General features: G+C 35.4%; 1 protein-coding gene and 1 long non-coding RNA gene across 6 annotated transcripts in view; one reads left to right on the top strand and one right to left on the bottom strand.

Moving 5' to 3' along the window:
• Positions 1-27,172, bottom strand: part of LOC106672008 (CCR4-NOT transcription complex subunit 6) — a 609,984-nt gene that overhangs the window by 246,927 nt on the left and 335,885 nt on the right. The window lies entirely within an intron of this gene.
• On the top strand, positions 611-7,827 carry LOC112127018. Its single transcript, XR_002910351.1, has 3 exons — positions 611-668; positions 7,035-7,170; positions 7,343-7,827. It is a non-coding gene; the product is annotated as an uncharacterized LOC112127018 (long non-coding RNA).

Genomic DNA, 27,172 nt, shown 5'->3' with positions numbered 1-27,172 from the left:
AAGTTGATGGACGAGCGGATCGAGGTCACGATAGCTCAAGTGGTAGAGCAGCGGCGTATCTAGCCGAAGATCGGGGGTTCGAATCCCGCTCGTGCCATTAACTTTTTTTCATCTCAACTAAAAACCTTAAATAATTTTAATGTATTAATTGGTCAATCGGACCACGAAATTAGTGAATCAATATATTTTGTACCATATGTTTAACGATAATTACGTGTTTTCTACGAAAAATTTAAATTATTGCTTGTTAATTTAGTACATACCATAAAACACGAATCAACTACCCACTTTTGAAGAACGAAGTGTAAACGACCCCACTGCTTGGAAGCATTTTACGGTTAGACGACATGGATAGGGTCGTTTCAAAAGAAATTGACTCAATCCTGATGATATTCATTCGATGAAGTGCACTCGCGGCAGTATCATATGTAAGCATTTCAAAGACATCTATGGATACGATATCGGGTAAATATGATATTTGGGATTAGCGTTGATACGTATTGAAGAGTGCTTTTACTCCAGTTCTACGGGATAACACCGATACGGAACGCTAATTCCATCCGACTCAGGGCTGAACCTGAATTTTTTGCGAATTCAATACAGAATATTTATTCAATAATAGTCAAACGAACGACTGGGTAACCACATGGAGAAACCGACAAAAGAAGGTATAAATACGTAATTCTATATCAAAATTTGCTCAGACACAATAAATACAACAATAAAATAAACTCATAACAATAAACTAATAATTTATAAAAGTGCATACAATATTGTTTAATAAAAAGCCTCGTTTAGAAATCGTATACTCAAATTATATCGAATGATGGTTTTATTGTATCTGTCTGGTTAAACATTTGAAAAATGGAATGCTCATTTTAACTGTAGAAATATTGGTATCTAAAACAAATGACATTGTACAAAAACGTCTAGAATAGCTAATCAGGGCCAACTTATTATTGTAGGTAACTCTATGTTTTATACCATGAATCACGTAAATAATCTATTGGACGTGAGATCACAATTTCAATGAAAAAAGTATTTAGTCCGAGCGTTCTTGCCAATGAGACCTAGAAGCGGATATATAACTTTTCAAATATCGTTTTCTTCCTTTGTTCTACATGTGTTTCGTTACCAGTGATTATATATTTATTGATTAGTTTATTTCGTACGTTAAAAAAAGCAGGATCTTGGCCAGTATGTGAAAATTATGTTTGTCAGCTAGCCATAGAATGGATATAGTAGATATTGAAATACATTATTTGTGACTAAGCGACTTTATATAAAATATACCTTTTTAGCAAGAAACGAAGTTAATGTTTGATTTTTGCACCCAGAATAGAAGGTTTAGGGAAAATAAAAGTTTTTTTCTAAAAATTTTGACCTTTAAAATGTTTTCGCGATTTTTTCGATATTCACGAAAATGTGATAGCTGGCTCCACCGATCGACAATAAACTTTGAAGATTTTTTTTTTTTTTTTTTTAATAATTTGTAGTACATTACAACTACCTTAAAGTAGGTAACAACTAACAGTGAGCAAGGTAATTTTGTCTTGTTTTAATTACCTTGCTCACTGTTACTTGTTACCTACTTTAAGGTAGATGAAGATGTAAGAAAAAAAAGGTTTGAGGAGTTTTATTTGATTTCATCCTTATTTTTCTTACTTATAACGACATAAAATGTAATCATTTTTGACATATCCTGAAAGAAGAGCTATTCAGCATTCCTATTTCTATAACAATGTTGAATTCCGATAAAATCCAGAAGATTTATGCATTTTTAAAAGTGGAACACATTATTATATACGTTTCATCAGTTCTGCTTGTTTTTCTTTTTATATTTTTGTTATAAACATTTTGTTTTTATGCCATTCGCTCCCATATTAATATATCGTAATTCGCCCAGCTCTTCATTTTTTCCAATTTGATCGACATCCTATGTTCATGGGTTTTCAAGAAAGAGATATATTCACGGCCGACACCCCAACCACTTCAGTGTAAACAAAAGGCGGAAAAGACGACGGTTTTTAATTCGAGCCGGGAACAAAAGTTTGAAGTGGCGTAAATTTTGTATGAGGGGAGTTGTATTTACCCCACTCGGGCCGAGGTTGAGGGAGCTTTGTTGAAGAGCACTTACCAATACGAGGTATGCAATTACGGCCGTAGTGCACTAAGGTGCAATCAACCACCGTTCTACCGACCTATTTCGCCCTGAACATTTGCAGGATTATTAATGAGTCATTAATAATCCACGGGAATTAACATATCCCTGCATATATCTTAAGATATAATTAAAGAGTAAATTAACGCAAATTATAACAGAGTTGGCAAAGTTTCTCACTGACAAAGCTCAGTGAAGACAGAGCTAGGGAAATCACAAATAACAATTACATTAAATTATGGATATATATTACCTGACATTGCAACGATAGAAGTACAAAATATAAAACAAATAATCTCCATTGAGTAGTATGAGATACGTCAGCAGGACTTTTATTAAAAGGTCGATACGATAAAATAAGAAATTCTATATAAGTAATAGGCAAACCAAATACATTATTCGAATCGATTGAAGCTACAAATCTGCCACTCATACTCTCTTTTTCTATCTAGCCGTTCATCCATCTAACTGTCACTCTTTCTCTTTCCCCTTACAGACATACCCAAATAAACATGAGGCATTTTCTAAAGCTTTGAAACTTTCACGCTATTTCATAAACTGTTTATCTGTAAGAATAAAATGTTTATTCTTATGCTGTGTTTACAAATAAAGTTAAGCTAGCGTAGGATAACTATCGCAAACGAACAAGCAAATAAACAACATTTGTACTATATAAATATCTACATATTCTTTGAAATACAGATTTAAGTTTCTATCCTAAAGCTGACATTCCCTCTAGTGAGAGAGTAAGTGAGTGAGTGAGTGAGTGAGAGGGAGAGAGAAAGAAAGAGAGATAGAGAGAGAGAGAGAGAGTGAGAGTGTGAGAGAGAGTGAGTGAGTGAGTGAGTGAGTGAGTGAGTGAGTGAGAGAGAGAGAGAGAGAGAGAGAGAGAGAGAATTAATTCCAGATAAGGCACAATTTCAAAGGGAAGTCTATCGACTAACATATAGAGGTTATTTTAAATTTGCCTTACTTTACTAACCACGAGGGGAGTGATTCAGAAGGATTAATAACACGAATTGCCAGATTACTATATTTCATTCATGCGATGAGTGTGTGTGTGTGTGTGTGACGTCTGGAGAAGTTAGTTATTAGCGAGAATGGTGTGGGCTCAACCCGGCCCCGAGGAATATCGGGTATTCTGGGGGGCGGATAAATGCCACCAAACTTAGTCGTTTGTAGTAATGTGTGTATANATATGCATTATATTTATCTTTTATATTATATGTTTTGTATCTATTCTGTAATGGACAACCTGAGATACAAACGAGACGATACCATTTTTGGATATCGTCGTGGCATACATATGTAAGAAAAGAATCAATAACCAGATCGAAGCGCTCAAATGGCTGCAGTTTAAACAAAATACGAGTGAAAGACCAGAAAAAGAAGGAAAATGCAAAGGGAAGGCGTTGACCTCAGCTGTTTGTCGGCTCATAAACCTACCACTTTATACACATCATAGCGAAAAATTGACAGTATTGTAAGATATCATTCTACCAGGAAAATCAGTGGAAACTGCTTTGCATTCACTGATAGGCAGGATGGAGAAATCATTATTTAATAATGAATATACACTAGGCTGCTTCTTCGATATCCAAGGGGCGTTTGAAAATGCTGCTATTTCTTGCATTATATCAGCACTAAATAATTACAATGTTGATCATCACCTTGCTAGATGGGTGAAGGCCTACTTGGAGGGAAGGATGGTCAATATGTGCTTAGATGGTAGCACTCTTAGAATTAATGCCAAAGGACGCTGTACACAGAGAGGCTGTTTGTCACCTATTTTATGGTTAATTACTTAATTACTGTAAGTAAACAGTTTAATAGAACTTCTGAATAATTCAGGTTTCTACAGTCAATTATTTTCAGATGATGGTATATAATGCTCACATGTAGGGTCGTCTGACTCTTTCAGCATTAATGAAAAACGCCATGGGATTGCTTTATGAGTGGTGTTGTGATAAAGGTTTATCAATTAATCCAGCTAAACTGGAATTGATAATGTTTAGTAGGAGAAGAACATTAGGTAATTTTAAAAACCCTAAATTTCAGGGCATAGAATTAAAGTTACTGGATTCATTCAAATTCCTTGGTGTGACGCTTGACAAGAAACTTGATTGGAAAGGTCATATTAATAACATATTCAGGAAAGGCACAATATCAATGGTACTATGTAGGAGAATGTCGGTAAAACATGAGGCAGCACACCATGAATAACCAAATGGCTATATTCAGCAATTATTCTTCCTAGATTATTGTTCGCATCTTTAGTGCGGTGGAAACGTCTAGAAAATAAAGGAAACAGTAACAAATTAAGGTCATTTCAATGACTAGGTTGTTTGATGAAGACAGGAGCATTTTCAGCTACCCTAACACTTGAAATCATAACCACTACCACATCTCTACACATTGAGGTTAAGGTCAGAACACTAATCAGCTGATACAGATTAATTAGCGAAGGCAGCTGGAATCATAAGTGCAATAACGTAGGTCACTCGAAAATCTTATAACTACTGAGTAAGGTTAACAGCCAATTATTAAACGTTAGTGATAAACAGATTAAAACCTCTTCGGGGTAAAAGTACTTTCAGGTAGACATCCTTTATGAATATAATTATACTGTGGATGATGACCATCGCAACATAGACTGCAATACAGATGGTTCACTTATCAAAGGTAGAGGGAGCGGTGCAGGAATGTACATACCTAAATTAGAAACCGGCATCTCCTCCCCACTTGGCAATAACACCTCCGTTTTTCATGGGGAAATTTGAGCCATTAATGTGTGCTGTAGAACATTTATGGAAAATAAAATTAAGGGAAAGGATATCCAAATTTTTTCTGACAGTCTGGCTAGTCTTAGGTCATTACAAAAAGACTTGTCAACCTCCAGGCAGGTGGAGGAAACCGTAGAACTCATCAATGGGATCTCTTCCAGGTTTGAGAACAAGGTAACCCTTATTTGGATATCAGCACATAAATATTATGGTAATGAAAAGGCGGGTAGCTTGGCCAAAGAAGGCGCTTAATACTGCGTTTGTCGGGCCACAACCGGTATTACCTCTCTCTATGAGCACAGCGAAAGAGAGTATTAAATACTGGGGCATGAAACAATTCTGGCAAAACAACACAGGCAATCGAAAGAGTTCGTTAAGGTGATCAAACCAGCAGAATCGAAATGGCTATTCTCTATCTCAAGGAAGGGAATTAGGAGGCTGATAGGTATCCTGATGGGCCACTACCCACTGAGAAGACACCTCTCCGTAATGGGTATTCTACCAGATAATTTTTGCCGTTTTTGCGAAATAAAATAAGCAACGGCAAGGCACCACCTCGCAGTGTGATAGGTATGCAAGGTCTAGATTTGAAATCTTTGAAGGAGCGGACATTACCAAATCACTCCCCGAGATAAAATGGTTCAAAAACTTGGGGTTTGTGAACAAGTCCAAGAGATTTATGCAGGACACGTGAGCCGACCAAGTCCGGGACCTTTTAGGGATGGAGTACGAGTCTATCCAGGCATTTAACCCCTCGGGTCTTGGTCGCCCACCCTGCGTAATATATATATATAAGATATCACTCGTCTTCTACACTAAATTTGAGAGAATGGATACTTTAACCCAATTTGCAGGCTATTCAATATCAACTCATGAATGCCATGTTTGTATTATACAAATTTGTCTAATGCTATGAACTTATTTATTTTTGTAGAGATTTCTCATTTACATAATACGGAAAGAGTTGAGGTGACGTGATAATCGGCGAGATAGCGACTTTCCGTATTTGTAATACTTTCAAGCCTGCGCTCATGTTTACATAACTGCTCCGGAAAGGTATCAAAGTTATGGTTTCGGATCGAATTGTCAACGTCAGTTGTATGTTTGGTATTTTTGTGGGCGAGAATCGCCTGAAAAGCCGTGCCATGTCCTGAAGTTATGTTGGCTGTGGGCGAGAATCGCCTGAAAAGCCGGCCATGCCCTGAAGTTATGTTGGCAGTCGGCATGACAATGTTTCATTTTTCTTCCATAAAAACTTTGAACACAACCCCTCGATACCGTAATTCCTGTTTGAATACAACTATAAATATTACCAAATTCGCAAAAAAAAATTATTTTAGACAATTATATCTTAATTTAATAATTCTGTATAGATTGGGTTTTTCCACCATATAATATTGACAATCATTTAAACATGCGGTGTCTTCAAGTATGACACTTTTACAACATATTATATATGCGTTAGGTATATGTATTATATTTAGCTTTATGTTAAGCGGGCTCAGTCATATTTTGAAACAAGGCAGATTTGGCATTTATTAATAAAGAATTGTACAGCGTTTTTCATATTTGGCCATTAAAATATTTGCCCAATTCTATTATAGGTTTCTTCGACTCCTGTGTGGTTTCTTTTTCCAGAATGATAATTTTCAATTATTTCTAAGATTTTTTTCTAATTAAACTACGTCAATACGTTTGTCCGTACATCTAATAAAATTGATTTCAGCGTGTTTGAAGTAGGTCATTATAACATTAGTAAATTTGTCGTTTTTGAAATACAAATCATATTTAATTTTAAGTACTATAAAGAGTATAAGTACAACGAAGACAGATTTCAGGAATTTGTGGCGTCCATTTTCACATGTTTTCACAGCTTTCAGCTGTCCAGACGGGCCTTCGGTTCCATGTATGATGCACGTTTCCTGCGTCTTTCAAATTTCGATTTAGAGGCGCTAACACTATAGTCGCGAAAATTACTGAATCGATTATAGTTGCAAAACTACTGATACATTATAGTCGCCAAAACTATAGAGCTGGTTTCGATGATGTAAAGATAGAAATATACAAACTTCGTTGTATCTTTACTATAGGCACCAGTGGTGTAAGTAGGAAAACGAGCTACCGGCATGTGGCCTGACAACCAAACCATCCCAGTTGAGAAAAGTGCTCCAATTGAACGTTTAGCGTACAAAGATGAAGACTACAAAACCCGATTTTGTTTTACTGGTATGTATATATAAACACTTATAAATTATGTAAAATATTATTAAACATTGTTTTATCCAAGTTTACATTAAATGTGTAGTGCTATTTCAATGTTTGGACATTACTGAGATGATTTTGATGTATAATGAACTATGTTTAATTCTGTCTTTTTGACACTCCTGTTGTACAATAGCTATTGGAAATGCATTTTGTTGTTTAAAATGCCTCGAAAACGACAAAATACTGGTCATCGGACAAATATTGCAAAGAGAATTCCAGGTGAAACAAAAAATGAAACAGAAGAAGAAAGAGCACAATGAAATGAACAAAATAATTATCATATGTCATACTCACCTGCTACTAAATCATCACAACATCACGAATCACGAAATGAAGCAAGTAGAGGAAGAATTAGAGAATTAAGACAATCTTTCCGTGACAACAGTCGATTACGCATGCAAATGAATCGATTAAATCAATTGGTAAAACTGTATGGTATTGCATTTCTGTATAATTCAGATTTTGAATATAATTTGCATTTAGTTTTGGTTGTTGTAGGTATGAATAAAGTTTGCACATGTTTAAATGTTTAAACTGCACATTGACTTATGTTCATTTAATTTATATATACCCCATCAAGCAATTGCATTATGAATACTCAAAATAATGTTTAAAATAAAATTTTATATTATCCCCTGGGCAATGTATGTACTAAAAAATACACTTAAAAATCAATAAATAATCTTAAAGTGAGGGTGTGAATTTTTTTTTTTAAGAAGTGATTGCGTTGTGGGATGAAATGACCTATAACCTGTTTGCAGCTCCACGAGCTCAACCACGGTAGATGATTCTCGATGCCTGCCGGCAATTTACTGTAAATTATGAACTGGAATTGCTGTGGAAGTGATATGCGTGTGTTTATGCACAAATATTTGAGCTTAAATAAATCAACAATCAGATACTGTTATAGATCAAGATGAAGTAATAAATTATCTTAGTTTCGTAACTTTTGTCTATTCAGTATTAATTGGTACTGAATAGATGATGTAGTATGAATTATGTTTAATCTTACGTTCTGACTTTTTGACTCTCTATTGTAGAATTGGATTTTGCTGTTGATTAAAATGCGTCCAAAACGACTACATACTCGTTCGCAGAATAATAGTAATATTCTTACTAAAATTCAAAGGAGAGGATGTGCTAATAAACATATACCAATGATAACAACAGAAGTGGTGCCTTTCCAATTCTAATTATTGCACTTTACAATTAAACTACCTTTTGCAATAATTATAAGGAAATCACCAAATCAAGCACTGCTATTATGTGAATTGAATGTGGTTTTCTCATGGACAATTATACAGTGCATACTCCAGGATGGGAGATTTGTTGTTTGTATATATGCCAAATGGAATCACTAAAAACATTGTATTTCCAAAAGCATTGCAATAAATTTAACGCTGAATACAACAGTAATTACAAATTATGCAATCCAAAACAAAAATAATATCACAAATGTAAATATTTAATGATGACTAAATACAATCATTGATATCAAACATATCAATAGCAGTATGTACACTCAAAATAATTTGTTAAATGCGACTTTTTATTATTCCCCTGGGCAAAGCTGCGTTACAAAGCTTGTATACAACAGTATACAAAATAATATTATTTTAATTCATTTGGCATGCTTCTATTTTTGGATGGTGAAATCGACTTTTTTTAGGCAATAATAAAGATGTAACAATGACTAGAAGACAATGAGGAGGAAGACATACGTAGAGTAGCTTCTGTTTTGTATAGCAAAATTGTTGTTATGACAAATGTGTGGTGATTAGTGACCGTTAATCGATATTAATTTAGAAATCGTGAGATGCGGCCTGGTGTGATGTAGGTTTGAGAAAAACATTTTCTTTATCGTGCCAACGTTTCGATCTTTATTGAGATCATCTTCAGGGCCTGGGATTTACAAACAAAGTTTACATATAACAATTACATTTTGGATGTGGAAAAGGAATTTTTCCCGGCAATAATTTCATCTCCTTTTCAGGGGGTAAGCACATTCTAGGAAAAATCTTAAGAAGCAATGTACATCCGTGGCAGCCGGTCTCAAGTGATGACTGTGCCAATGGCTTGAGGAGCCTCTACACAAACGATTACTCAAACAGATTGAATTTTTTAGCCTAATCAAATAATCCTCCTCCGGATAACGTTTTACGCTATAACAGCTGCAATAATTTACATTTAAATCTTTTAAGTATGGAGAGAATGTAATACAAACTAAATCCTTCCAAATATCCCAGAGGAGGGGAAAAGAACATTCTTATTCAAAATAACAGTGTAACGAATGAACCATAAAACTACTGAACACTAAATAGCCACGACTCACAATGAATTTCTGTTTTATCTGGTAAAGAATCGTTGCTTGGCATTTTCAGAAAATCCATGAAATTCTTGTTACCAGAAGAAACAACCCTAGTTAAGACTGATGTAATCGAAACCAAAAATAAAGAGTATTTCAAAAATCTTCTAGGTCAGGGGAATCATATTCCAGAGACTTTTGTTCGAGACCTTGCGACGGCACAGTTCCTAATTCGGCTCAAAGGTCTACCCAGCCAAGGAGAACGGCCCATCGTCGCTCGGAAAGGAATATGATGTCATACAAAGCCAGCTACGACGGCTAAAGAGAATAGATGGCTTCATCGAGATAAAAAAATTCTTCCCATCCAGTCTTCGAAACGGCCGAATTTCCGACGGGCCTTCGTCCAGGAAGGAGCGACGCCCACAAAAAACAGTTGGACAAAGATAATTATGTTAGAAACCCGGAACTGAAACCTAGCTTTCTATTACCCAATTTTCCTTCAGGGGAAGTAAGACAATTAAATCCTACTAGTTCAATACTTCTGGCGGTTTCCATCTAAATCGGTCATTCTGCGGTTTGACGATACGCACATGTCACTTGGCCTACTTTACAACTTCGCCTTCTTTGTTTTTCTACCGCTTTATGCCTAGAAATGAATACTCATTTCCATCCATAACTGAACAGGTAGCCTCACTCGCGCGATCTATTGATAAATATGTGCAATATGTATATAAATACACAATGGAGTTGGATGGTTGATGCAATCTAGAAAATCATCCCTGATTACACATGACAGACGACATTTTTCCAGTTATTAATCCCCTAAGGGTTTTATAGGGATATGTTGTATGTGTATGTAGTTGGTAGGATAGATACTATGGGTGGGGAGGGTGTGAGAGAGAGAGAGAGAGAGAGAGAGAGAGAGAAGAGAGAGAGAGAGGGGAGAGAGAGAGTGAGTGAGAGAGAGAGTGAGAGAGAGGCGAGAGAGAGTGAGAGAGAGGCGAGAGAGAGTGAGAGAGAAGTGAAAAATAGAGAGAGTGAGAGAGAGTGAAGGGGAAGAGAGTGAGAGTGAGAGAGAGTGTGATATATATTAGGAGAGAGAGAGAGAGAGAGAGAGAGGCGAGAGAGAGTGAGAGAGAGGCGAGAGAGAGAGAGAGAGAGAGTGAGAGGAGAGAGAGTGTGAGAGAGTGAGAGAGAGAGAGAGAGAGAGAGAGAGAGTGTTGTAGAATTAGAATTACGAGACCTTCTACGAGGCCTCTGGATGGATCAGGGGGAGTCACCCACCTTGGTGCCTGAGCGACTCGGAGGTTGGGCTCTGATCGGGCGCCATCGACTTTTTTGGTCATTTCGGCCCCCTTACGTTTCCTAAAACTAGTCATTCTCACACTCACTCATACCATAAATACATACATACTCCTATATACAAACCCAATGGGAGACTTGTAATTTTTGTTTTCATTTAATATTATTGTTGAAGGCTGATCTCCGAATTAGCTATTGTAGATATATCGACGGAAAACGGTCATTTCCTAATATGAGAATGATATTTAAAAGGAATTGATTGATATATTATAATTCAAACTTCCGCCGGGGTGTCGTCGGCCTCAACAACAGTAAGTAATAAAGGGCCGCTGGATTCGAACCCGACCCACAAATGTTTTTTTATTTTTTTCACAAATGTGGTCAATAAAGTAAAAGATTTCGAACAAAATACACTTGAGAAAGTATAGTTCGCATTAATATCATTATAGTTTCACGCTTAAGTTGAGTTGTTTTAATGTGAGTTAATACAATTTGTAGTATGTCCCAATATTTCTCATTATTAAGGTTCAATATTGTTATAGACAGAAATCGAGAAAGATTGAAAGAGCAAAACAAAGAGGAAATGTCGCTGCGGTTTCTCCTTTTAGCAGAAACCTCGTTAAATTCTAGAAGAATTAATGGACCTATCGCCAGTATTTCCAGTTCCCCCTTCTGATTGTGAGCTTAGCCGCCTAATCGCCGTCCTAATACAACTTCACCCCATTTCCCCCCAATGAAAAAATCTCTTTTTACTTTACGTACTACTTTGAAACCTTACAGCTGTTATTTAAAAATCACTATTGGAAAACATTAACAAAAATTAAGGTCGGATAAAAGTAAATGTTGAAATAAAACGGAAATATTTTCAAATTCTTCAGTTCATTGAAAAGGTATTACATATTTCGCTACATAAATAAAAAAAAAATCATTGCATCTTTTATTATAAGCGTCTATATTATAGTGATATCACAAACGGATTTCTAAACTGAATCGTTTTACTTTTCCCGACAATTCCTACGCTTGCACTTTTATCCCGTTTTCAAGGGGAAGCACATTCTAGGAAAAATCTCAAGAGACAATGTAGATCCATGGCAGCCAATCTCAAGTGATGCCCGTGCTAATGGCTTGAGGAGCCTCTACACAAACCGATTACTCAAACAGATTGGATTTCAATTAGATTAGCCTAATCAAATAATTCTCCTTCCGATAATGCTGAATAATATCAACTTCAAGCGCATAACCCGCTGAAGCTCAAGACAAGCTTAACTATATTACTGGTCCTCAATTAAGGCTGAGTCGTTACGCCGTTTTTCTTTAATTTTTAAACATATTTCGAAAGAATTAAAGAAAGTTACACAAGTCATACAAAGATGCAAAATTAGTACACAAACAAGAAGTACATGATCGCTGAAACGTAAAAATGATAGTAGAAAAAACTGAAAACCTATGTAACACTAATAAGAAAACAAAAATCTAAACATAAACTATATAATATCTTAAAGAAATTGATACCATTATTTAGCCGTTTCTTAAGGTTACTAATTGTTCGTACAATTTTCTTATTATTTGAAAATACCAAACTAACTCAGGATGTCAAGGCTTCTATAAATTTTACTGTTTTACCAACGATTTAAAAGTTTTTGCTTTTATGTTTTATTGAGTGATTAAAATATTCTTATAAGATGTTGGCAATTTTTATTTTGATTCATTATGAGTGAAGTACCATAAAGTTTCGTGGCAATTAGTATTATTTGGGGCAGCTTCCTTTTGTAGCAAAAACGTTTAAAAGCTTTCAGCCAGTATTGTATATCTTTATTATTTTGTATGTAGTACAATGTCGATAAATGCAAATGCCTACCTTTAGGTTTTTAAATTAATTGTATTGTCAGTATTTTTAAAAATGTGCCAGCAAAAAAGACAAATTAACACCTGTAATTAACGACAATGTATCGGAAACAGCTATTGTCTGGCTCATCTTTTTTGTTACCTTAATTTATGAAAGACTTAAACGCTCGAATTAACGACGGGGGAAGGTGAACCTGTATTTTGAAAATGGAATATAGTTTCAATTATTTTTCACTGTTTGTTCCCGTTTGAAATAGCTATAGCGTCCCATCTTAGTGAGCCCCCAAAAAATTTCCAGTTGCTGCCAACAAAGGTTTCCTGCCAACTATTATCCTCTCCATTAAAGATGATTTCTCTGTGAAACGTATGAGACAAAAGTGCAAGCGATGAGGTGAACACCCTAAATGGGCCAAACTCCAGGAGTTTATTGGCAAATTCCAGTAGTCCTGTGATTATCGGGCCCACGCCTATAGATGGATAAGGTCATCCCACGCCATGGATCAGTTTTCTACCGCCTCGACTAATGAACATAAATAATGAAAGGAAAATTATTGTACGCCGTCATTTAATCAGTTTTAAGATTGATAAAATCCGAGAATTTTCAAAATTACTACTAATTGTTTAGGTTTCAATATTATTATAACATTAATTCACTATTTTCGTGGTCCGCTTGTCCAATTAATACAAGACAATTAATTAAGGTTTTTAGTTGAGATGAAAAAACCTTAATTAATTGTCTTGTATTAATTGGTCAAGCGGACCACGAAAATAGTGAATTAACGCTATAAAGTGAACAAAAACGAAAATTGAAGACTGTATCAAACCGAAGGTGAACAGATTTTATAGATTTTAAGAGAATCATGATACAAGTTTGGAGAGAATCAAAATGATCAAATTAAACAAATTAGAGTACAGTTTAAAATGTGAAACGTTTAACAAACTTTGTAATATTGACATTTTTTGGTTGCGTTAAAATATAGATAACTGAGCATTATTACAATTTGCAGGTTGGCCTTTTTAGTTGGTTCGGCTGAATTTCTCTTCAACCAAAAAACCTAAAAATACGTGTTTAATATTTTTAATCTAGTTTCAATTTTTTATTTTTTTGGAGAAATATTATACAGGGTACCTCAGGCCCAGTTCAACTTCAAACTTTCAAATTCGACCCTATACATCCTGAGACATAATTTTAAAGGAGATTTGGTGCTGAAAACAATGGGGCAATCGGTTTTCATTGGTCAAAAAATGACAAAGTTATGACAAAAAGTTAACACGTATTTGATTTGCTAATTATTATTCAAATTTCATGATCGAACTGTCTGCCTGGTATAAATAAGCAAAGATTTGCTTTTTTAACACTCCTCACCGTGCTCACAGCGATATAGTTAGGGGAGATGCATTGACAACCATTTTCTATTCTTCGACGCAGTTCGTCAACGTTTGTGGTTAGAGGTATTATATACACTGAATTTAAATAACCTCACAGAAAATAGTCAAGGGGAGTTAAATAGGGTGAACGCGGAGGCTAACAGATCGGGCCATATGGACCACCTATACCAGAAGATTCACCGGCAAAGAATTGTGTGCCGGGCATCAATTATGCTGGAGAATCATTCTTTGTTGTTGTTGAAGAGAAACATCATTATGTTGGTAAAACCTCCCTCAACAACTGAAGAACTGAGCACCATTTAAATTATTTTCGTAGGAATTTATTTCTGAGAAATCCACACTAAACGTTGATACTGTGAACCACCACCAGCTGGTTGAGACGTGAGTATGAAATTCTCGGATTTTCCTCTGCCCACGTTCGAAAATTCCAACTGTTTAACATGCCATTAGAGGTGAACTTGGATTCATAAATCCATAAGATGTATGGAAGAACGTTTGCTTCAGCCTCCCAAATCGACATAACTTCATAATCCCATAGTCCCGTAGTCCTTGGACAAGATGAGAGTGATACGGTTGAAATTGTAAGTCCGGAATACATCTCTAATTTTATGTTTTGAACAACCTAAAAGCCTTTCAACATTTCGGAGAGAGGAGGAATTTGGATTTTCGCGAACAAATAATAAAATATTCAGGGTGAAATTACGCTGCCGGTTTCTTGGTGATGGAACCGAACTGATCTGTATCTCCTCATATTGCGAGCAATACGAATAAACGTTTTGTGGTTTACTCTAGGATCAGGAAATTTCTGGGAGTACAACTTTACTGCACGACGCGCAATACCACCACTATCAATAATGCAGTGCATATCCATCCAGAGTACTGTTGATCGGAAAATGTCTTCGGTTCATTTTGAATGGAATACTAATGTAACGAATAGGCTATTTTAAAATTTATTTACTTCCAGGAATTAAGATTTGCTCTCATAATGTGACAACAGTGACAGACAATAAATGCAATAATTAATTATTCATGTTTACTTTGGTGAATAAGCAAATTATCGGAATTAAAAATAAAACAAACGAAATGCGTTTTTTCAAACTTTTTGCCTTAACGTTATCAATTTTGATCAATTTTAAAATCCGATTGCTTTCAGCGTAAAAATCCTTTAAAATGGTGTGATAGGATGTGTACAGTGGTATTTGAAATTTTGAAGTTAAACTGGGGCTGAGGTACGCTGTATAATTTTTCTCCAAAAAAGCTAAAAATTTTAAACTGGACTAAAAAACATTAAACACGTATTTTTTTCATAGCGTCATTCGATCAAGAAAAATTCAGCCGGGCCATCTAAAAAGGACAGCCCGTCTTTCAAAAACGAAATATATAATACGATTTATTAAAGACGTCTTTGTTGAACAAAATTTGTCAATCTTTTAAAATAAACAATGAAAAGATGATGTATAAGATACTCTAAGCGAGCATAAGGTGCATGTGAATGTGTTCTTTATATTAAGACAAACGTGCACCTAATGGCTTCATCCGTTACCATCAGCACTGGCCTATTTTACCATTTTATTTGAAGAAAATTAGCTCAAAGGCCAAAAGTGTGATGAAAAATGAAATTTAAGGAAAGAAGAGCTTATTCCAACTTAAGACTTAATATTGAACATAAATAAATGTCACTTTGGGTTCATTCAGATTAGTCAAATAAAGTAGGTAGAATATTTTATTAAACATCTGCATATTGTTATATAGCTTAATATATAACTGTGAGGGAGATAACGCTGTGATGTAAAGGTGGCTCCAGACATGCAGGATTCGTCGATGCCAACATTCGCTGCTCGCATTGCTCGGCTAATTGTCGATTTCCTTGTCCGCATCAAAGTGATATTATTCCTGAAGTAGGCTAACTCAAAGCATCCACACATTCGGGAATCAACTGTACTGTACTTAAATCAAGTGTCAAATGAAACAACAACACAGCGTTGTTTCTGTTCGTGAAGAATGGATTGGCCGAACACAACAGTCTTCGAGTTCCTCGATCGAGCTTAACCAATAATTTGGAACGCTTCTCTTCCGAATCACAAATCTGAATAAGGTTTCAGTTGCGTGGAAACGGATCGAAAGTATGATGGGGCCACAGTACTCTGTGAGTGATTTGTGACTGAGCCACTATACAAAACAGTAACCGCAACTGCAGCAATGACAATTTCTCTGCTTTCACCACGATTGGTAGTACAAAGATCGAAACGTTGGCAGGATAAAGAAAATGATTTTCTAAAACCTACGTCACATCAGAACGCATCTCACGATCTCCAAATAATCATTGGTAGTACAGTTGAGGACTCACACGCCACATGGTGAATATTTGCTGATTCCGCAACAACCAGGAGGTTACACTAACTCCGTATGTGTGTATACGTAAGCACGCTATTTGGCGAATCCCAAGACGAGTATCTCGAGACGTGGCAATATTCGGCGGCAATCGGCATTAAGCGAATTCCGCATGTCTAGAGCACCATCAAAGAAAACGTGTTTTGGTGAACATTTGCACTGCACTTGGGTTTATATTAAATCTTTCTATATATGGTTTAGAAGTAGTCATTAAGTAATAAACTAAGCGCAGTTTGATTAACCAATGAAAGCATAAAGACAAAATTGTCGATCTATTTTCATTGAGTATGAAAATTATAAGCAATGAATTGACATTGCGGATCCCAGTATTATCTCGACTCTGTGAAAGGAAAATTATTTTGGTAAAAATTAATACTGATTAACGACTGGGAGTCGAGTATGAGAACTAGTATGGGAAATTTTTGAACTATTAGATAATAGCAAGTCGAATGTGCGAGAAAATAAAGCGTTCATACAATATATTGCAAGAAATATAATTATTTTCAAATTATATCGAAGCTTATTAGTATGTATTTTGAATAAAATGAATTGACTGAATGCATCCAGTTTTATACACGATGGCAGCCGCTAGTTCACATATAAAAATATATTCATTCCAACAAGGTATTTGAAGGGAGCGTGGAAGGAGAGCGGGATGAATTCAGGATTCAGGATTCACGCCCACTTACTCGCAGTAGGGCCGAGTTGCGTGCGAATGTGCGCCTTTGTATTGGGACACGTGTGTGTTTCTGATGGCTTCATTCGAATCCCATCAGGTGCTGATGGCACCTGCCATTCCCTCATTCACCGTCTCGGCGCAACACAGATCCAACTCGGCCGACTCGAACCCGCCGGCCCCAGGCGTGGTATCCTCATATCGTCACCTGCCTTCCTGACATCTCGCCACCCTCTGTCCAATTTCCATTTCGAATATCTAATATATGAACAGGGCAAAAATTGTTTCTACCGCGCCCACTCTTTCTTGACTGTCACGTGTCGCAAGTCGGGGCGGTTCAGGCACCGGTGAAATAGGAAAAGCTCCCAAAAATGAAATTGGACTCGTATGAGGAACAAATTTCGCCCTTTCCAAATTGAGATAGATAGATTTTTTCTAAGTTAAACCTTAAGGGAAAGGTTTTTAATTATCCCTGGAAGCAAGCAAGTAGGTACCTCCACAAATGATGATATACATAGAAACCGTTAAAATTTATGTAGTTTTAATTTTATGCTAGTTAATGCATATTGTACGTACGTTCTCATTACCCCTCACAAATATAACCGCCTAATTTGTTTTAGTGGAAAAGCAAATTATTGATAATTTCTTGAAAGAGTTCTCTAAGAACCTAATAGGGATGGTTCGTCAGAATAAGTCAGGCTTATTAATGAGACAATATTTGGGCTAAGTACAAAATGTGTGGTATAAATAAATACAAACTGTTTTAAAGGACCGATTATGGTGAAACTACTTTATCATTCCAATTTTGTTCGAAGTGAATTGATTACGTTCTGGAAGGAAGAATTATTTATTCTTAAAGCCATTCATTATGTGCAAATTGCCAAAATATGTAAGAATATGCCATTTAAAATCGAATAAAAGTAACATTTTTTAAAGTACTTAAATACATTTTTTAATAATTAAACAAAATCCATTATATATATACATATATATAAAGGATTAAATGTTATTTATATATAACACACATATATATGTATATATAACATTTAATCCTTTTTTATCAATTGTTCGTTTTAAACAGTTGCACTAATAGTACGGTCAAGACCGACTTTATTGTCTAATCAATAAGATAATTTCGAGTATCTATTTCAAATAATCGTCGGAGATTAAATCAGAATTTGAAAACGTTTCAAGGTAGTTTTTTAGATGCCACTTTTCAGTTCTAGAATGGAATGACAGTGTTAAAGGTAAGAAAGATAATCTCATAAATTTTTGCCAGGATATGCTTAATCCTCACTGCTTTTAACTTCTGCTATTAGAGGGTCGATGATCATACTGGATAGTACAACTTTCTTATTCTCTAATGGATATTCTTTCATTTACCTGACAAATTACGAGTTCTATTTGCTGATAAAATCCATCGTGTTCATGTTATTAAAGCATTTAATTGTTACGATAAAAATGAGAATTTTCTCTACATTTAAAAATGAAATATATCCAGACATGACTTAATTTTAAATATGTCGGGTTGAAACCAATAACCAGAATAAGAGTAATGATTGCGAAATGATTGGGCTATCCTCGCTGGTTTGGTCTGCCAGAAGCGGTCGGCACTTCGCGTCTTCAGTGTTGGGCCTCTTGATTTTTGGTATATTTGCGTTCACGTGTTTCCTAAAAGAAGTTGATGCAGGCGTTATCTTTGTCTGTCGGTGTTAATATCAAATGTTCATCACCGGAGAGATCGCACAAACTAGATCTATTTCCAGTCTCGTTGGTCTAAAATTATACAACAAAACATTCCCAGCAAACGAGGGCAACTTACTTTTACCAATAGTGTAGAAACATACCTTTTGTATATATATCTGCCGAGGGGAGAAGAGGATGTCGAAAAACAAACAAAAAGGCAGGGAAATGATGGGGAGATATCACTGAAAGAAAATTGTTATCTACCGGAAAACAGTGAATATCTCTAGACGAGGGGAGTGGGCGTCGGTGTCATATCGGCCACATAATACTGAACAATTCATGGCAACTCAAACTATAATCGTGCACACAATTCAACGATTAGTTTCCGTCTGCAAGACGCGCGTTGTGGTTTATTATAATACAGCATGTTATGATGCTGATAAGAACGAAATCGCTTTGCACCTCTTCACAGAAATGAAAGCAATTTGATAAATATTCGTAGTAACATTAACTTTAGTCCCATTACATTATTTTAACATGGTACGAATACGGCGCAATAATGCAATCTCGTCGTTCTTTCTTTCTCAGTGCTTTCTCTCTCTCCCTCTCCCTCTCCCTCACCCTCACCCTCTCCCTCACCCTCTTAAAAAAATGACAATGAAAACATCGATTTTATTTACGGTTACTTCTGAAATAATTAATTTCCGCATTGAAAGATCATAAAATAGAATAATGATTTTTATTCTGATTTTAGATCGGTTTTGTACAAAATGGCGAGGAGAAAATGATAAAAAAAGGACTTTTAGGAACACACGTTTTCAAATCACGATATGGAATTTAGTAAGGCGACAAACGGAGGCATTTTTATTTCGGTCGGCAGGAAAGCGAGCCTAGGTCAATTGAGAGGTAAATTAAATTTTACAAATTTATGCACACTAGACGGTGCACCTGCGAGCTTACTCTCAGCCATGAGATCTAGTGCGGTCTCTCGTGGTTTGGTAAACCCGAGCGGCCTACTAGTCACTAGTAATGTTTTTTTTTTTTTTTTTTTTTTTTTTTTGCATGTCAGTGAATGGATGAGTGGTGGTGTGAGTGGTTGAGTTGCATGGGATGTGGTAAGTTTTTTTTTTTTTTTTTTTTTTTTTTTTTTAAATGAAAGCAGTTTTCATTTCAAGACCAACGGCTAGTACAGTGTTCCATTATGATTTATATATGTTGAAAAATGAGTTTGGTTCAGAGTTAACCGGTACAACTGCACCAAACCCCAACAAATTGTGGAAACGGGTGCTTTAAGCCTGTACTGAGAATTGTTATACGTCGAGGCCCAAGCCTTCAATGTCGGATCAAAGGAAAATTAGTCAATATATTTTTGAACTTGCCCTTAGGAAACGATAAAATAGGGTTAAATTGTCGTATTTTTGCGAATTTGAAAGAAACAGTAAGTCGTTCCGTCCACGTCGGCTAACTGGAGTGTTACAAATACAGTAGCCAATTTTTTTCATATTCCTATATAATAATATTATATATGTAAGTTACACTTCTCGCAAACACACGATCTATTATAGTAAAGACCTTATCAGCCGTAATCAATATGGTCGTGTAGGAAAGTAGTAATGTAGAAAAGTACTAGCGAGGCTATTATGGCGGCGAAAGCGATTGTACAGAGTGCACCAACAGAAGAAAAGGGCCTGGTGATATTGGTGGATGTTCAAGGGGTTTTCTCTGCGTCATAGTGCCCGGTAGTACTTACCAAGTGAGAATACCGATAGATTTTCTATCTCCGCAAATGAGGAAATGTCCGAAAGGTTGTCCTAGTTGTGGTCCAGTTTTTGTGCTCTTCCGTCTAACTCGTTAGTCGTACGTCAATTGGTGGTTTTTGTGGATGATCTCCATTGATATTAGTATGAGCCAAAACAACTTTGGAATTAGAGGCAGAAGCTAGGTCAATATTGAGTGAGACTTGTAGAACTGGCTAGTGTAAATGAATTGAGGTTTAACCCTTTCAAAACCCAAGGTTTTCTTGATAAGTAGAAGTTAAACAAACGGTCGGGTTGCAGTGTATTTTGATGATAGGTTTCTTGTAGAATATATTATATACTACTATTTATATATATTATATTATACGTTAATATGTTTCCACATACTGAACAGGCATTCATATCAGAAGAAAAAATATAAAAAAAGTCACGTTCTTTTGTGTATGAGATGTTGATTTAATTATCAGATGTTAACTACATTGCTCTAATATCGATCACTACGTTTTTAGGCGATATTATATGTAATATGTAACAAATGTAAATTACGTAATATTATATTTACCAACATAGAATGATAACCTGGTCCTTCGAATCAATATATTTAGATTCTTAGTGTAAAATTCATCGTTATCTCCTCATTTCTCGGAGATCAATAACAGAGACAAGGTGAAAATCAAATTACTTGCATTTTGAATATTGACGGAACACGAACTAAAAGCGCCTTGCTTTTAAGTGTGGAAATGAATATTCATTTGCACGAAGGCTCTGAATGTGCGGGTTAAGTTTTGACGCAAGCCTTCCGATCTTTAATAACTAATTAATTCTCAAATTGAGGGCTGAGTTTCATCGTATGGGGCGACTTTAAACCCCGGCGTAATTGATTTAAGGATTAAGAAATAAGGGAAAATTTCGAGCAGACTGACAAATTTATAATATACAAAAGGAAAGGATATGAAAAAATGTGTGCGAGGCACTTAATTCTGATAATGAATTTGTTCAAAATAAGAGGGCGAAAAAACTTGAATCAAGGTTGATTTATTTTCTGACAAGTCTATATACTCTATATATTACAGTATGCATGACAACATCAAGCAAACCTATGTAATATATAAAAAAGGAACATAGAGTAGTTAGAATGTGTAGTATAGAAACATACACTATAATTAACAAGTATTTTGTACTTCGTATTTTTTCATTTATTTTAATCGTAAAAATGCCGGTTTGAAAGAAGAAAACCGTGTCCTATCAGAAGTAATCTTAAGAAGCAGTTTAACACTGATTGATATTAGCGTAAAAAAATTAGGCCCTGAAACAACGAGGATAACTCACAGAAAAATTTATTTTAGCTTTAGCTTTATTTACTTTATATAACTTATTCACAGGTTCAGCATGCCAGTGTACAAGCCGATTTATTCTACAAATACAAATCCACTTATTTTATCTGAATAAATATACCTTTGAAATTTACATTTTGGGAGTTTCAATCTCCTTATTGCGTAACAGTGCCTTTTCTCAAAAGAAAAAAATATCAAAAAGTGAAACGATTGAGGAAAACAATTATCTGCTTGCATAAGGCATTGAGTTTTTCTGTGGACTAAAGGGAAAAGAAACTAAAAGAATAATTTTAGATATGATTACGTGATGATGCTAGCAGTTTTCTCAGGTTTAGGCACGTTTCGGCTTTACGCCAGCTTTGAAGGCTTGTCAACGTACGCAAAAAATAAATAAAACATAAAATTAAATCACTGTGATAATTGAACTATGTAACCAAACCCAGAAATTAATCTTTCTAATGTAATAACCCGGTACTTAACACATTAATTTTTTGCTATAAGTGGACTGGTATAATTAAATATTTTTCACAAATGTTTACATGATGTGGATACTAAGTTTAAGGAAATCTGGATCTGGTAATTTTATGTAAACATTTGCAAAACTCTCTTACAGACTTATTATTATTAATCGATGTATAAAAGATAACAAATTCAATTCCAGGCAAGATCCAATATTAATCATAGGTTCACTAAAAAACACTTTAATAATGTATTTACAATGAGAGGAGAGAGAGAGAGAGAGAAAGAGAGAGAGAGAGAGAGAGAGAGAGAGAGAGAGAGAGAGAGAGAGAAAGAGGAGAGAGATGAGAAAGACAAAGAAAGAGAGAGTGAGAGAGGAGGGAGGGAGAGAGATCACAACTAACAATAACAAAATTATTTTTCATTTCACAATACGGTAGAGAAAACACTACATTGTTTTGAGAACGGGAATGGAAGTAAAGTTTTGAAGATTTTATTTCTTCGAAGAGATAGGGATGATGGAATATATTTGGAGAAGAAATAGCTACTGAATACGAAGCACGCAATTTTATGTTATCTAGAAAACGGCTATAAACCGAAAATAAAACGTTATGCTCTAACTTTTCCCAGTAACATGTTAAAGAGGTAAAGTTTGTTCCCTCAAGATTTTAACATTACGTACAGGGAGTGGAGGAGGAAGTTTGAAACGTTATGAATACCCCATACTATCTTAATTACTTTCGCCTGCCTTGGATGCAAAAAAAAAAAAAAAAAGATTTTTTTACCTAAACTTAATTTACAGCCTGGGCCGGGTCGCTCTAATTTACCTGAAACAAATAAGAAGCTTGGGTTAAATTAAAAGAAATCCTAGCTTGTACAAAAGTTGTTAAAAGTCACAGGATAATTTAGTAAATAAAAAGGTTTAATTCCATAACACCCATATAACCACATTGCTATTTAGGAAGAAAATAATAAATTTTGATTAGAGTACTGTATTATATTACTTTTTAGTGAATATAAAACAAAAAATAAGTAAAAAATAAATAAATAAGACAAACAAATGAAAAAAAAAAAAAAACCTATCCTAACGTCATAAACTGTTTAAAATTGATCGGTAAAAGAACTGCACGTATTTATTTAACCTCAAAACGTCATAGTCTTTTATTGATACTAATCCTCAACATTAATACATTGCCTGTAATTTTCACTCGTCTGCTGGTTCAGCTTAAGTTTAGTTTTCAGCTCTGTTAGAATCAAAGCACGGTTGGCACGGTCCAACCACCGCTAATGTCGTCTACTGAGCAAGTGTTACTGGGCAGAATTAATTGTTGTTCATTTCATTGTTGTCGTATAGCAAAAAATGTAAGGTACCAGACCATAGTTGTAAAATAAATGTTTGTTTTGTATTTCTCTCTTAGACCAACAAATAAAAGTATATATAAATAAATATACTATTTCCTTTCTATGTATATAACTGCCCGCCTGTATGTCGCACCAACTCAATAATACATAGGAATAGAAGATAGCCATCTCCTCTGATCAGGCAGTACTAAAGTCCCTACCCTCTTGCGAAAGGGAAAGAGTGTTTCAAGCTGCATTGAGGCCGTGACGGAAGTTAGCGACACTAATGACCTGAGCCTGGCATGGGTCCCGGGGCACCTGGGGCAAAGAGGCAACGAAAAGGTTGACATGATGGCCAAAGAGGGAGCCAACATGGAATCTAGGTCCTGAACCCTACTGTGCTTAGCATCCTTAATGTGCCCAAAACCTGGTGGAACAATACCACAGGAATGAGGCATGCGAAGAGGCCCAAAGAAGGGCCATCCGCAAAACTTACAAACGAATTACTGGAAGGCGACCGCAACCGAATTCTAGTTGGACCCTTAAGGGCACTGGCTCTTAAGAAAGCACATGTACCGGATAGGAGTACAGACAGAAGAAACTCTGTGCAGATACTGTCAGGCAGAGGAGGAGACCGCAAAACACATTTTATGTTTTTGTGAAGGTCTATGTATGTGCAGATTCTTGCAACTAAGACAGGAAAAGCCACAAGCAAGATCCTACACTAAGAAGCCGCTGGCAAGGCTATGGAGATTGATTAACAACCTGTAGCCGGCCAGTGAGTTATAATAAAAACAGAGGAGAACAATAGATCTACTCAGGTCGAGGTGCATAAGGCCTTGTGGCAGCCTCTTTTATCCCTATCCCTTATCTTATAAGTACAGTTTCAGTTAAGTGTTCAAAAAGTACTTAAATGAATAACAAAAATCAATCAAAACAATGGCAACCGAGATTCTTACGCTGCACTCTGGCATAGGAGTAATACAATGATTTAATTTTGAATGCACTTATTTTTCTGTACGGAAAGTTGAATTTTCATTAATTGCCGAATGTCGTGGGTTCCAACGCCGTTTGTGACACTAACTTTTTCATCTCAACAAGACTTTAGGTAAAGCAGTATAACTAATTGAAATATTATTTAATGTTGTGTTTAATTTTTAGGTTAAACATTATTCATCTAAGATCTGTCTATTTAGAAGTGACATTTAAAAATTATTTGCCCAACTAGTATAGATAAATGGGACTTGCGGTTGCCGTAACAATCAATAATACAATATTATGGTAAATGTCGTTAGGAGGTTGCCTAGTGTTGGTTCTTTTATTTTTGGTAGTTTTTCCCCCCAGAATTGAACAACAACCCTATCACTATTAACTGGAGTAAAAGTGTATATCGTCACAATAGGAATTTTTATGTGGATGGAAGCAAGATAAACAAACAGATATATTTTTACTCACTCTGCGCATAAATATATGGCAGACTATACTATAGAAGAGATATAGTAGCTATTACTTTTATACACACTGTTTTCTCATTGTGATTTATATTAATTTTAATCTGTGACAAAGCATTTGTCTGTTTTATTCACACGATCTATTTGTAGAGATAATAATATTGCTAACTTCAATACTAAAAAATCAAGTTTTAATTTTTTTTAAATTAAAAGATGACGTCTGTTAACGACAGGTTCGAACAGCAGAAAGAAATTGTTTATTGATAACTACACATATTCATTTGTGATTTCACAGCGTGTCTATGAATAATGAGCTTTAAGAAATATCTGATTGATGCCCCTGGAGTTTTCTTAGTGCCTATCTAGGCTATCTATGCATTCTTTACGTCAGCAGGATTACTTTAGTCCTGCAAGGGTAGCTGAGGTGGTTGGTTAAGTCGCTCATGCATTTTTGATGCAAACGGTACACTTCTCGGAAGAAAACTGGCCATGAAGAATTTATTAGAGTAAGTTGCATAAAAAATAAAAGAGATTGGAACATAGGGGAAAATACAGAACACATTAAAAATCTCATGCACATTATAACTCGAAGATATGACGTGGTGACAGCAGTTATGAACACAGAATGAAGAACATTTGCCTTCAATTCAACCAAGGCTTATTAGATGTTAACTGGAACCTTTCCTGCATGTCTGCTAACAAGTATCAGCGAATATCATATTTGTTTGTTGGAAGAGTACGTAATAACTAATTATACTTTTAATCTCAGCTCATGGGTTCGAATCCCGCTCGTGATACTTGCTTTTTAATCTCAATCAAACCTTAGATTAAAAGTATAATTAATTTAATAATCAATACAGTCAATTATGACTACTAAATACATATATAGTACGTAATAACATTGTGTAAAAGTGAGTTCATATAAAAAAATCGTTTGAATGTATCAAACCCATTTCTTTTACTAATAAATTTTGTTCAAGAGAAGAAGAGAAGTATAATCATCGAGCCAATATTGTCTTCCTTGAAGGAAATAAATTCATTTTCATATTTGAAATAATTTGAGTCTTTTGTGTCTAGACACAAAAAGAAAGATGTGATAACGAAACGTGGCCAGCCCGGTAATTACTGAAAGATGCACGATCGGTGATTGACCGTTCGACAATACCCATTCAAGAAAGCAATGAAATTGGATGAAAGTTTAATTTCGTTTCTCATTGTCGACTTACCGCATTATTAAAATTCAAAGTAAAGTATTTAAAATGTATACAAGTTTATTTTCCAGAGATTCCTTTTCCTTTGTCAGCTGTACTTGCGTTAATATGAAACGCTCAATTAAGACTCTTTAATAAAAAAGTGAAGTGCAAAGTGAAGAAGGGCTTGTAATGCATTCCTTGGCAATCCACTGCAGTCTGTAGCGTTTATTTAAAATCTCGATTCACCCGATCACAACACTTCCATTTTCAGTCAAAGTAATAATTAAACGGGCGTATCGCATTAATTAAAATTTACCAAAGCGGTTGTAACGTACAAAGGGAATTTCTCGAGTGACTACACTAATTGGACCTACTTCGAAACGAGACAAAACTACTTGAAAGACATAAAGGATTAATTAGTGTCGTACGCCCTCAAAGGGAGGATGTTTGTAGTTCACGATTTGTACAACTGTCCATGGATGCCATTGATTTTTTACTTTTTGTTTTGTTTAGTTGAATGGACTGTTGAATAAATGAACAAAAGGACCCCATGGCGAACGATTGAACGAATGTCTCCTAGCGAAAAGGAAGGTGTGTTTATAGGAGAATTGCGTAAGTATAGGAGAAGGGAGAGGACGATTTACCCTGATATCGATCAGGGCCATTTCCTTTTGTAAACCTTCCTAGGGTCTTAACCGAACCCCTCCCACCGTCACAATATATTTGCAATGGGAATTAAACTAAAATCGGTAGAGAGGAGAAAAACGGTAAATGTAAAGCACTAGAAAATATGATATACTTCCGACCAATTATTCTTAGGAAAATGGTGTATTA

This window comes from Cimex lectularius, unplaced genomic scaffold (assembly GCF_000648675.2).
Source record: "Cimex lectularius strain Harlan isolate CLEC.00 unplaced genomic scaffold, Clec_2.1 scaffold169, whole genome shotgun sequence".
Taxonomy (NCBI): domain Eukaryota; kingdom Metazoa; phylum Arthropoda; class Insecta; order Hemiptera; family Cimicidae; genus Cimex; species Cimex lectularius.
Note: the sequence above shows the minus strand (reverse complement) of the source record. Positions and strands in the feature narration are given on the sequence as shown.